The 9696-nt window shown below is 41.0% G+C and overlaps 1 protein-coding gene across 1 annotated transcript in view; it reads right to left on the bottom strand.

Moving 5' to 3' along the window:
- Nucleotides 1-4509, bottom strand: part of TAX1BP1 (Tax1 binding protein 1) — a 64138-nt gene extending 59629 nt beyond the window's left edge. The window contains exon 1 of the mRNA XM_045288662.1: nucleotides 4399-4509. The gene's annotated coding sequence lies outside the window, so the exon portion shown is untranslated. The remainder of the gene's footprint in view (nucleotides 1-4398) is intronic.
- Between the last annotated feature and the right edge of the window lie 5187 nt (nucleotides 4510-9696).

The following is a 9696-nucleotide window of genomic DNA, read 5'->3' as shown; positions in this document are numbered from 1 at the left end:
CTGAAGCAAGTGGACTTACAAAATTTCTATTTTCCTACTTCCCATATTTTCCCAGAAAAACAACCGAGTAAATAGTGTGACCTCTGGCTAGACTAGAAAAACTGCGGAGAGGTCAAACAAACATCTACTCTCCATCTTCTGATTTGTTTTTCCAGTACCCCAATCCCAAGGTACCATAATGTATTAGTCCGGGTACTTTAGAGAAACAAATCCACAGCAACTCATGTATAAGACAGTTTTATGTAAAGATTAAGTGTGCATCAAGAAAACATCCTAACCCAATGCTGCCCAAGCCCACAAGTTCAACATTAACCCATATGTCCAATACCAATCCACAAAGTCCTCCATCTCACAAAACAGAAGCAATGATGCCAACTGCAGGAGGAAAGCCGAGGGAGCTTCAAAAAGTTTGTGGATAATGAAATTAAAGAAAATTTTTCCACAAACTTTTTGAAAATTCCTTTGGATTAATGTGAAATTTAGTTTTAAGCCCCTTACCTAAGGTTCACAGCTTAAAAAAAAACCCTCTACACATTGACTGTATTTATAAGCCTGAAGAGGAAGATAATGTGATCATCATATAACTTTCATTAATCCCTCTCAATGAATGGATTGACTCAGGGGCTGCAACAATTGGCTCAAACAGCAAGTTTTTTGTTTTTGTTTCAAGCAGCAATAGGTTTGGTGGGGGCACAGCATCCGCAGCATTTCATTCTGGTTTTGTTATATATAAGGTCACTTGAGTCAGAATGGAGTTAGTGGTATCAAACAACAATAACTCCTCTCCAGCACCAATCTTTTAAAAATATCAATGATATTGCAATTACATATTTTACAAAAGTTTCCCCATGCTCTTCATTACCTAAATCCTAATATGGCTTTTGGTCATACAAGTAAAAATAGAAGAAATCTGAATGCAAGTCCATATTCAACCTACTTTAAATCATAAAATTAAAAAGTCCTACACAGTTCCTCTGGTTCACTCCTCCCAAATGAGTACAGGTGAACAGATGGGCAAATTTACAAAAAATCTTCAAATATATTGAGAATGCTAGAGTACAACAAGACAATTCACAGGGAGAGATTTATACCTGCATGCACACACACACACACACACACACACACACACACACACACACAAAATCCTAGAGTAATGTGCAAAGTCATTGCATCACCTTGTGGTAAAGCTTGGGAAGTGTAACTGAGAAGAGAAGTACAAACTAAGGCAGAAAGGAAATATGGTCAGTAGTACACACAAAGGGAAGTGGAAACAGCTTTATCATAACAAAATTTTGTTGTCCATTCTCTAAAGTATATCTCTAGGAACATACATTAAGTCAAAGCTAAGTTTTAAAATTCCAGCCAAGAATTAAAGGGGCAGACTCATTTACTGGGGAAACAAGGTATGTGCCATGCTGGCTTCAGTCCCTCACTTCATCCACGCTCCCTACTAAATTCTTTACAGTTCTTAGTCTATAGAATTACTTTAGGTGTGTAATGCTTTAAACTACATTCTCAAGGTTTTGGTCTAATATCCAATTTTATTATTTTAGGAATTCATCAATGGCTAAAGATAAATTATATCCAGTGGGCACCAGATTAATGAGCTCAAATAGACTTGGGTACCCAGGGAATACTGGGGGTTGCAGTTCAAAGTTATCTTTACTTCCTCCTCCTCTTGTAACTTTTAAGCCCTAAAGGTTCTCTGACTTGTGGTAGTCCCCACCCAACCCCCCTATACCCAACCCCCCTATACCCCACCCACCCCCGCGCCCCCAGTGACTCCTAATACTCATTTTACTTGATGAATCTACAACTGTGATACATCACCAATTAAAATAAAAAATATGCTGAGAACTTAAGACTTCAAAAAAATCGTGAAAAAATGAAAAATAGCATTTTCTCACAAACTTTTTGAAGATCCCTTGTACGAAATTGAATTATACTTATTAATTTAGATGTCATACTTCTAACAAAAATCAAAAGGAAATAAGCTAATTTTGTTCAAAGCAATATATTATTATGGCAGTTATTTTTTCTCATATCCTTATCAGATACTAAACTAATATGTGAAATTCTCATGTCTTCCAGTTTGCTTTAAAAATTCCATTGGTGTAGAAGATAATAAAAATAGAGCAAGATAACCAAAATAGTTCATTTTACTCTTCATTCTTTTGAGCGTGCTTGAATGAAAACTACATATGATCTACAGTAGAAACACTACATTTTAGAACATGAATATTTTGTGTTCTCTGAGTGTTGTGATTCAATAATCGCGGACATAGTAAGATTAGAAAAACTTGGACTAAAAAAATCATGAACTCTTGGGAGTCTTTGTAGTTGAACCACTAGGCTAAAAAGACTGATGGTTCCAACCCAGGAGCACCTCGAAGACAGGCCTGGTGATCTGTTTCCAAAACCCTATGGAGTGGCCATGAGTCAGAATCCATTACATGACAACAACCAAAAATTGATGAACCCTTAAAATTCTCTCCAAATTCAGTTGTGCAAGGCACACAAACAGGTGGGAAAACAAATGCCTGGTGTTTAAAAAATTTCTGATTGTTCAAAATTAGCTAAAAGACTCATCAAATGTTTTATAGCTCTCTACTACATAAAATACTATAAAAATACTATCAAAAATGTTTGTGAGAGGGCAGAAGCAAGGAGATCACATTCTTGTTTTGCTAACATCTTCATCTTCAGAACCCTTTAAAAACATGGTCACTCGTGCTTGCTTCGGCGGCACATATACTAAAAACATGGTCACTCAAAAAAATAAAAACAGGGTCACTCACACAAGTTGCACTTTCCTTTTAGGGATCTTTTGAAACTTTAAAAATGCTATATCAAAGAAAAATGCTATTATCCTCACCCACATGTATTAGTGAAAGTTGTATTTTCTTTCAAAGGCGCGTATATGACCAAAAATTAAATTAAATTAAAATAGTCAAAAGTGCAAAAGGCACAAATTTCATTCTGTAATACCCACATTCCAAAATAATGCAATCCAATAAACTATACATGTGCGAATGTTAGGATCTTTCATAAATACTTAGCAATATCTGAAAGTTCAAACCTTGAAATTCCAAAGTATTTGTTATTTTTGTTAGAGAAAGGTAGTATTACTTTGTGGTTGTAAACTGCCCCAGAGTCCACAGCGACTATGGTGACTGCTTCTACAAACCTCTGCAACCAAAATTGCAATAGTAAACAATCTAAGAAATGTGATGACTGCAAAGTAAAAATAACAGAACGTTCTTAGAAGCTTGGTGATCACTGCCCAACCACTGTATCCCGCCCCAAAAGTCATTTCTAGGGGAGCCCTGGAGGCATGGTAGGAACGTTGGGGCGGTCACCACAAGGTCACCAGTCCGAAAGCACTAGAAACTCCGCAGGTGAAAGACGACGCTCTCTACAGAGCGCCGTTCAACTCGGTCTTACCGAGAGTCGGAATTGCCTCGTTGGCAGTGAGTTTTTCAAACACGCCTTGAAGAATTCAAATCCACGCCAGATTAAGTACAGAACGATGGAGCAAGTCTGGTTTCAGCTCTTTTCTCGATAGCGAAAATGCATTCTGAAGGCAGCTAGACCACGAGGAGAACACAGCAGTAAACGGACGCACGAGCCCGTGACCAGCTCCGTAAGCTCCCACCCTGGGGCTTTGTAGCTCTCCACGCAGAGCTCCCGCCGCAACGCGCTGACCACCCGCGCGGGCGGTTGTTCAGTCAGGAAAACGGTGCCTAGGCTAAGAAAAACGCGCCTCTCCTCGGAAGACAAAGCCCCACGAGCACCAGGGAAAGGGAAAAGTTAGCGGAGCCGGCCGGCCAGGTGAACGGAGTCGGCGCGGTGCCACTCCGCCCGCAGCCCGAACGTGTGGGCGGGGCCCGGAGCCTCCGCCCCCTAATCTACCAGCCGCGCCAACCAAAACAATTCCGTTTCTCCCCTCGGCGGTGAACACGGGCGTTCTTTCCAGGTGCCACCTGACTGCTCTCCCAAGCTCGCCCACACCCGTAGCCAAGGTCGCGCCCTCCAAACAAGGAGTCCATTTTCCTCCTGGATGTCGCCCGGGACACGAACCCCTCACCCCCGCCAGAGTCCACGGCCCACACGCCTCCACGCAAGTCTCCCAGGCCCTTCCCGTGGGGAGCGGCCGCCCGCAGCTTTCCCAACTCCAGGGAACCGAAAGTGCGCCCGCTCCCCGTCCCAGGAGCAGTCCGGGTGGGAAGTCCTGTTTGCGGGAAGCCGAGCCTCGTCATCTGCCGGCACGTCCAATACGGAAAACACTCCCAACACCGGCCAGACCTCAGGGGCTGAGGGACGTGTGGCGACCCCCCCCCGGGGGGCTCCCGCCGAGGCTGGCGCTGCTGGGAGCGCCGGGCGGGGAGGGACGCTTACCTGGGGGGCGGGGGTTCCGGAGCAGAAGAGGTGCGCTAGCGACGACTCTGATCCTGAGACGCCATCAGCGGCTGACGCTCTTGAGCCGCCGCCTCCTCCGTGGCCAGAATGGTGACCCCTCCCTTCAGGGCCCTGAGCCGGAGTGCGTCACTTCCGTCTGTCAGGGCGTGACTTCCGCTTCCGCCCACCAAACCGTCTCTTCCGCTGACGCAGCTCCTCGGAGCTCTGTTGCGCGCTCCGAGCCCCGCCCCCCGGTCCGAAGTTAGCTTGTATTCCTCCGTCCCGCTGTCTTGCTGCTTTCTTCATATGAGCAAATTTTCTCTCCGAAACCCACTTCCAGCAAAACCGACCCCGGGCTTTGGGATTTTTACTTTAAACATTTTAATTACTGGGGCCTAGGAAACGAGGAAACGCGGCAAAGTGTTGCAACTCACCAATGTGGTAAAAAGGTTGCTTCCACATAAACGATCCCTATGCCATTGCCCGCATCATAAAAATCGGTTCTTGTTTTATAGATAAGGGAATGTAAATGCAAAGGAAAGCCCTGGTGGCGTCGTGATTAATCGCTTGGCTGCTAACTTAAAGGTCAGCGGTTCCGGCCCACCAGCTCCATCTAATCAGCTAAGGGGTTAACACGGTTAGGACGACAGCCCTAAAATTCAATGTTTTCTTCTGTCCAGTCTAGTCCCTTTTTTTAACAGATTTTGTACACTGTAAACCTTCAGTTACTCCGAAGAGCTTTCAATTCTCATGCTCTGTGATTCTATTTACTCTCCAGAAATGGTCACCTTCAAAATGTATTTGTTAGTTTTGCAGTATGGGTTTTACCCTGCCTTCTCTGTTAAATTGCAATCGTCATAAATAATTTTAACTCTTAGGTTTCTATAATAGCCATTAAATTTGAACCTTAACCATACGGAATCAAGTGTGTTCTGTCCAAATAGAGAGTTGCTGTAAGCACTGGTAAAATTGGTAACATCAGTGAAGAAAGGGTGATAAATTATATTAAACTTAGGCGGACCTTCTAAATACGCAGTATACAAATTCCTCTTTCATACTTTACCCTTTACTTCCACATACTTAAGATAAGCTCTTATTATTTGCTGAGTGATTTGTTAGCTGTATACTGGCATCTTTGTGCTTAGTCTGAATTTCAGAAAAATCTTTACTGATCACTTAGTCCCAACCTCCTTATTTTAAAGATGAAGAAAATGGGGTGATAAATAAAATTAGTCATGAGTGTTACTGGTGGTGATCTTCAAATAGTGGAAAAAGTTTGCCTCAAGCAATGTAAATATAGTGGTGTTCTTTAGTTAACCTATTTTGAGAAGTATCACTACTTTTTTTAATCACTACATCTTTTAATCATTTTATTAGGGTCTCATCCAACTCTTATCACAATCCATACATACATCAATTGTGTCAAGCACATTTGTATATATGTTGCCATCATTCTCAAAACACCTGCTTTCTACTTGAACCCTGTCACTACATTTTTAATCACCAATTTTCCATCAAATCAGAAAAATATGCTCATTAAAGCCATAATTTAGAAGCTTGTACAATACTTTTGCTTTAGTGTTTATTTTGTTGTCTTTAATAAGAACTTCATGAATATGTTTACCTTGTTTCTTCCCATCCACTTAATCATTCCTTGCATTTTTAAGCCATGTGTTTCCCATCAAGGTAAATATATGTCCTCACAATAGTAAATTTGATATTTTTAATGAGCCAGCTATATATACGGCAGTTATGTGTGTGACATCATGCTTGGTAAAGGGTCAGCGAAAAAGGAAACCTTCGGGAATCCAGGACAGATGACCCCCTGAAAACCAATAATGAGAGTAACAATACCAGGAGGGGAAGGGGAAGTTGCGGGAGGAAGGGGGAACTGGTCACAGTCACAGTGATCTACATATAACCCCCCTCCCTGGTGGATGTGCACCAGAAAAGTAGGTAAAGGGAGACATCTGACTGTGTAATCAAGGGTTTGTGAGGGAGAGAGGGTGGGGGTGCAGGGTGGAAAATGAGCTGATCCCAAGGGCTCCAGTAGAAAGAAAATGTTTTGAGAATGATGATGGCAACAAATGTGCAGATGTGCTTGACACAGTGTATGTATGGATGGGTTGTGATAAGAGTTGTAGGAGCCCCCAATAAGGTGATTTAAAAAAGGAAGACCTTCAACAAGGGTTGCAAAATGTCTTAAACCTAATAGCAATTATGGGGATGGCTCAGGACCAGTCACGGTTTCCTTCTGTTTTCATTGTGAGTCAGAAATGGCTCAATGGCGCCCAATATGTATGGCAGTGTACAAGGGACTGTAGGAGATACAGCTGCATATCCTTCATTGGAAACTCTGGGCCCAGACATAGTTCACAGTTTTATTGCCTGTAGTTTGTGTTATCTTACATGAGATTTGGGACAGTTCCCCATGAGCCACTTAATACTTTTTCAGGGAAAATCCTGTAAATGGTCTCACTTCAGCCCAGAGCACATTTTTCAGATCAAGTTTTTCCACAGTGCCACTATGGGTTCAGATCAGTTCAAGTGTGTTGACAAGTGATTCCGGATCAGGGCAGGTTTTGCTACCAAATATTAAAGGTTTGGAGGTTTTTTGATCTTGAAGTATGAATAAAGAATTGCCAATGTGCTCAAAACATTATTGAAAACTATCTCCCAGCAATTCCTGATTTCTCTGACATCATCACATGTTGAATCATTTCCTAGCCACGTTTTTTTTTCCTAGCCACTTTTTCTTACCTGTCTCAAATCACCTCTTCTGTCTTTTGATTGGGAAAATATGATTATACTTAACAAAACTATTTACAACTTCCACAACTATCAAAGAATAAATTTGTTGTTTGAATCCACCCAGTTTGTGGTCCTTTGGGACAGAAGCTCTAAGGAACTAATACGATTATACCTTAGACTTTATCATCTCCTGTAAGTACTCCATCTTCAAAATCAAGTATCCTTTTTATCCAACTTCTTTATTCAACTATATACCTAGTTTTATTGTTTTGTCAGACTTATCAAGATCTGTTTTGTGCTCACTCTTTTTAATATTATCTTCCTCATTAGCCAACATAAAGTAGGTAGAGTGTCATCTTGTTAGCATCATTTCTGTGGTAGTTCCATAATCTTGTCAATTCGAGACTCTTATGAGTGAAGGGGTGGAGTTTAGCCTGTCAATCAGGTCCCAGGTTGATGACCTTATTTGGAGGCTCTAAGGAGACAAATAGTTCTCTGGAGGCGGGACACTCACTCCTTCAGAGACCTTCCTACTGACAAGACACATAGAGCTATGCAAGTGCCCTGGCCCTGGAGGAGCCATGTGGAGACCCCTGCCAGCATGGAGATGCTTCCACTGCCACTGGATCCACAAGACTTTCCACCCACTGGCCTGTGATCTTCCTACATTCAGCATTGCATGGCTGCATGAGTTGAAAGAGAAATTTATGGACTGGTATTGGACATATGAGCTAATATTGGACTTACGGACTTGATCTAGACTGGGCTGGGATGTTTTCACATTATATAATTGCCCTTTTATATAAAACTCTTTCTTATATACATATGCATGTTATGAATTTCTTTCTCTAGTCTACACGGACTAACACAATTTCCAATATGCAAGCTTCTTTACTTGCAGGTAAAGTACAATTTCCTGCTGTATATCACAGATTCTGTAATTGAGTCTGGTTGAATATTAGACAAAAATCTGAAGCTATACCTGAATCTCTTGGGGTGCTCCTTGCACTATTGAAGACAGAAACTGTAATGTATCATGTTAGAGACAGCCTGAAGAGGTTTATACTTGAGTAAGACCTGTGCCCGACTTGGCTCCTAACAATGTTCTTTGTACCTTGCACAACTCAGAATTCGCTGTGATGTAAATACCATCTAACCTCTTCCTTAACTTACTGAGATGAGTTATAGCCAACATAGAACTGAAAGGATTTGTGTCCATAAGTTTCTTTCCCCATTAAATAATTCTATTCATCATTTGCACAGCAATGAAACTTGAAATGAACACAAATTAAGATAATGTTACTAAAAGAACTTTTTAAAATTTAATTCTGGAACCCTAGACTATAGCTTGAGACACCCTTCAATCCTGGAACTGAACTTACTCCTAATGGATCAACATTTAACAAAATGGTAGGATTTGCTTGTAGGACAACAGTGATTGTAGGCACTTATTATGAAGACATTTTAAGAAAATTGAAAGCAGTAACATAGGGAGATGCCACTCCTTAAACTATTTAACCATAAGAAATCAAAAAGGCAGCATGTACAGAGAAATAAAACTCAGAAAGCAGAAAGGGACAGGGGAGAAGTATGAAGGGAAATGGCAAACAGAAAAAGTGGAAAGAATGTTATGTTGTAGGGGATTCCAAGAAATACCATGAGCCAAAATGTGTGGATTGACTTGAAAATCAATTGGCTCTATAAATGTTTACCCAAATTACACTAAAAAGTGAAAACAACTGTTTAATTTTTTTCTTTTTAATGTAATAAAAAATATATAATAGAAAATCTGCTATTTTGACCATTTAAGTGCATCATTAAGTGATATTAAATATATGAATGTAAATAAAAATATATTGCTACTAGGGTTCCTGTTTATGCATGCATGGGTTTATTCTGAACAAAACATGTTTAAACATGTCTCTACAATTAATAGATAACTGCAGAGGAAATTCTCAGTAATATACTTGTTACTCTCATTAAAAAAACAAAAACAAATTTCACTGCCAGGTGGCCAACTCATAGTGACTCTAGAATAGAACTGGCTCCTGTGAGTTTCCAAAACTCTAACTCTTTAGAGGAGTAGAAAGCCCAGTCTTTCTCCTGAGGAGCTATTGCTGGGTGTGAACTGCTGATCTTGCAGTTAGCAGCCCAAAGCATAACTACCACACCACCAGGGCTCTTTACTCTTCAAAAAAATGTTCATTCAAACCAGATTTCAGGGCATCTGCTGAGCCAGTTAAATTCAAGGCAGAGATGACTGACTTGGGGAATAGAGAGGGCCAAGTAATCTTGTTAGATTTTCTTGAAAGACAACAGATGATTGTGGGAGTTTAGATGTGAAGATGTTTTATGAAAATAAAAAAACACATTGATAAGAACAAGACCAGAAAATCTTCCTCCAAGGACTGCTTGTTCCGTCCCATCAGGACGATGCACTTGCGTATTCTTCCAAGGCAGCACGTGCTTTCCTGAGAGAATTTCACTGGGAAGTTTGCCTCATCCATGCTACAAGCCTGATTCTATACCTTCAAACTCCTTTTTGTT

This window comes from Echinops telfairi, unplaced genomic scaffold, assembly GCF_000313985.2.
Source record: "Echinops telfairi isolate 266 unplaced genomic scaffold, ASM31398v2 ScPeMD7_23;HRSCAF=83, whole genome shotgun sequence".
Classification (NCBI taxonomy): Eukaryota; Metazoa; Chordata; class Mammalia; order Afrosoricida; family Tenrecidae; genus Echinops; species Echinops telfairi.
This window is presented reverse-complemented; position numbering and strand designations above follow the sequence as displayed.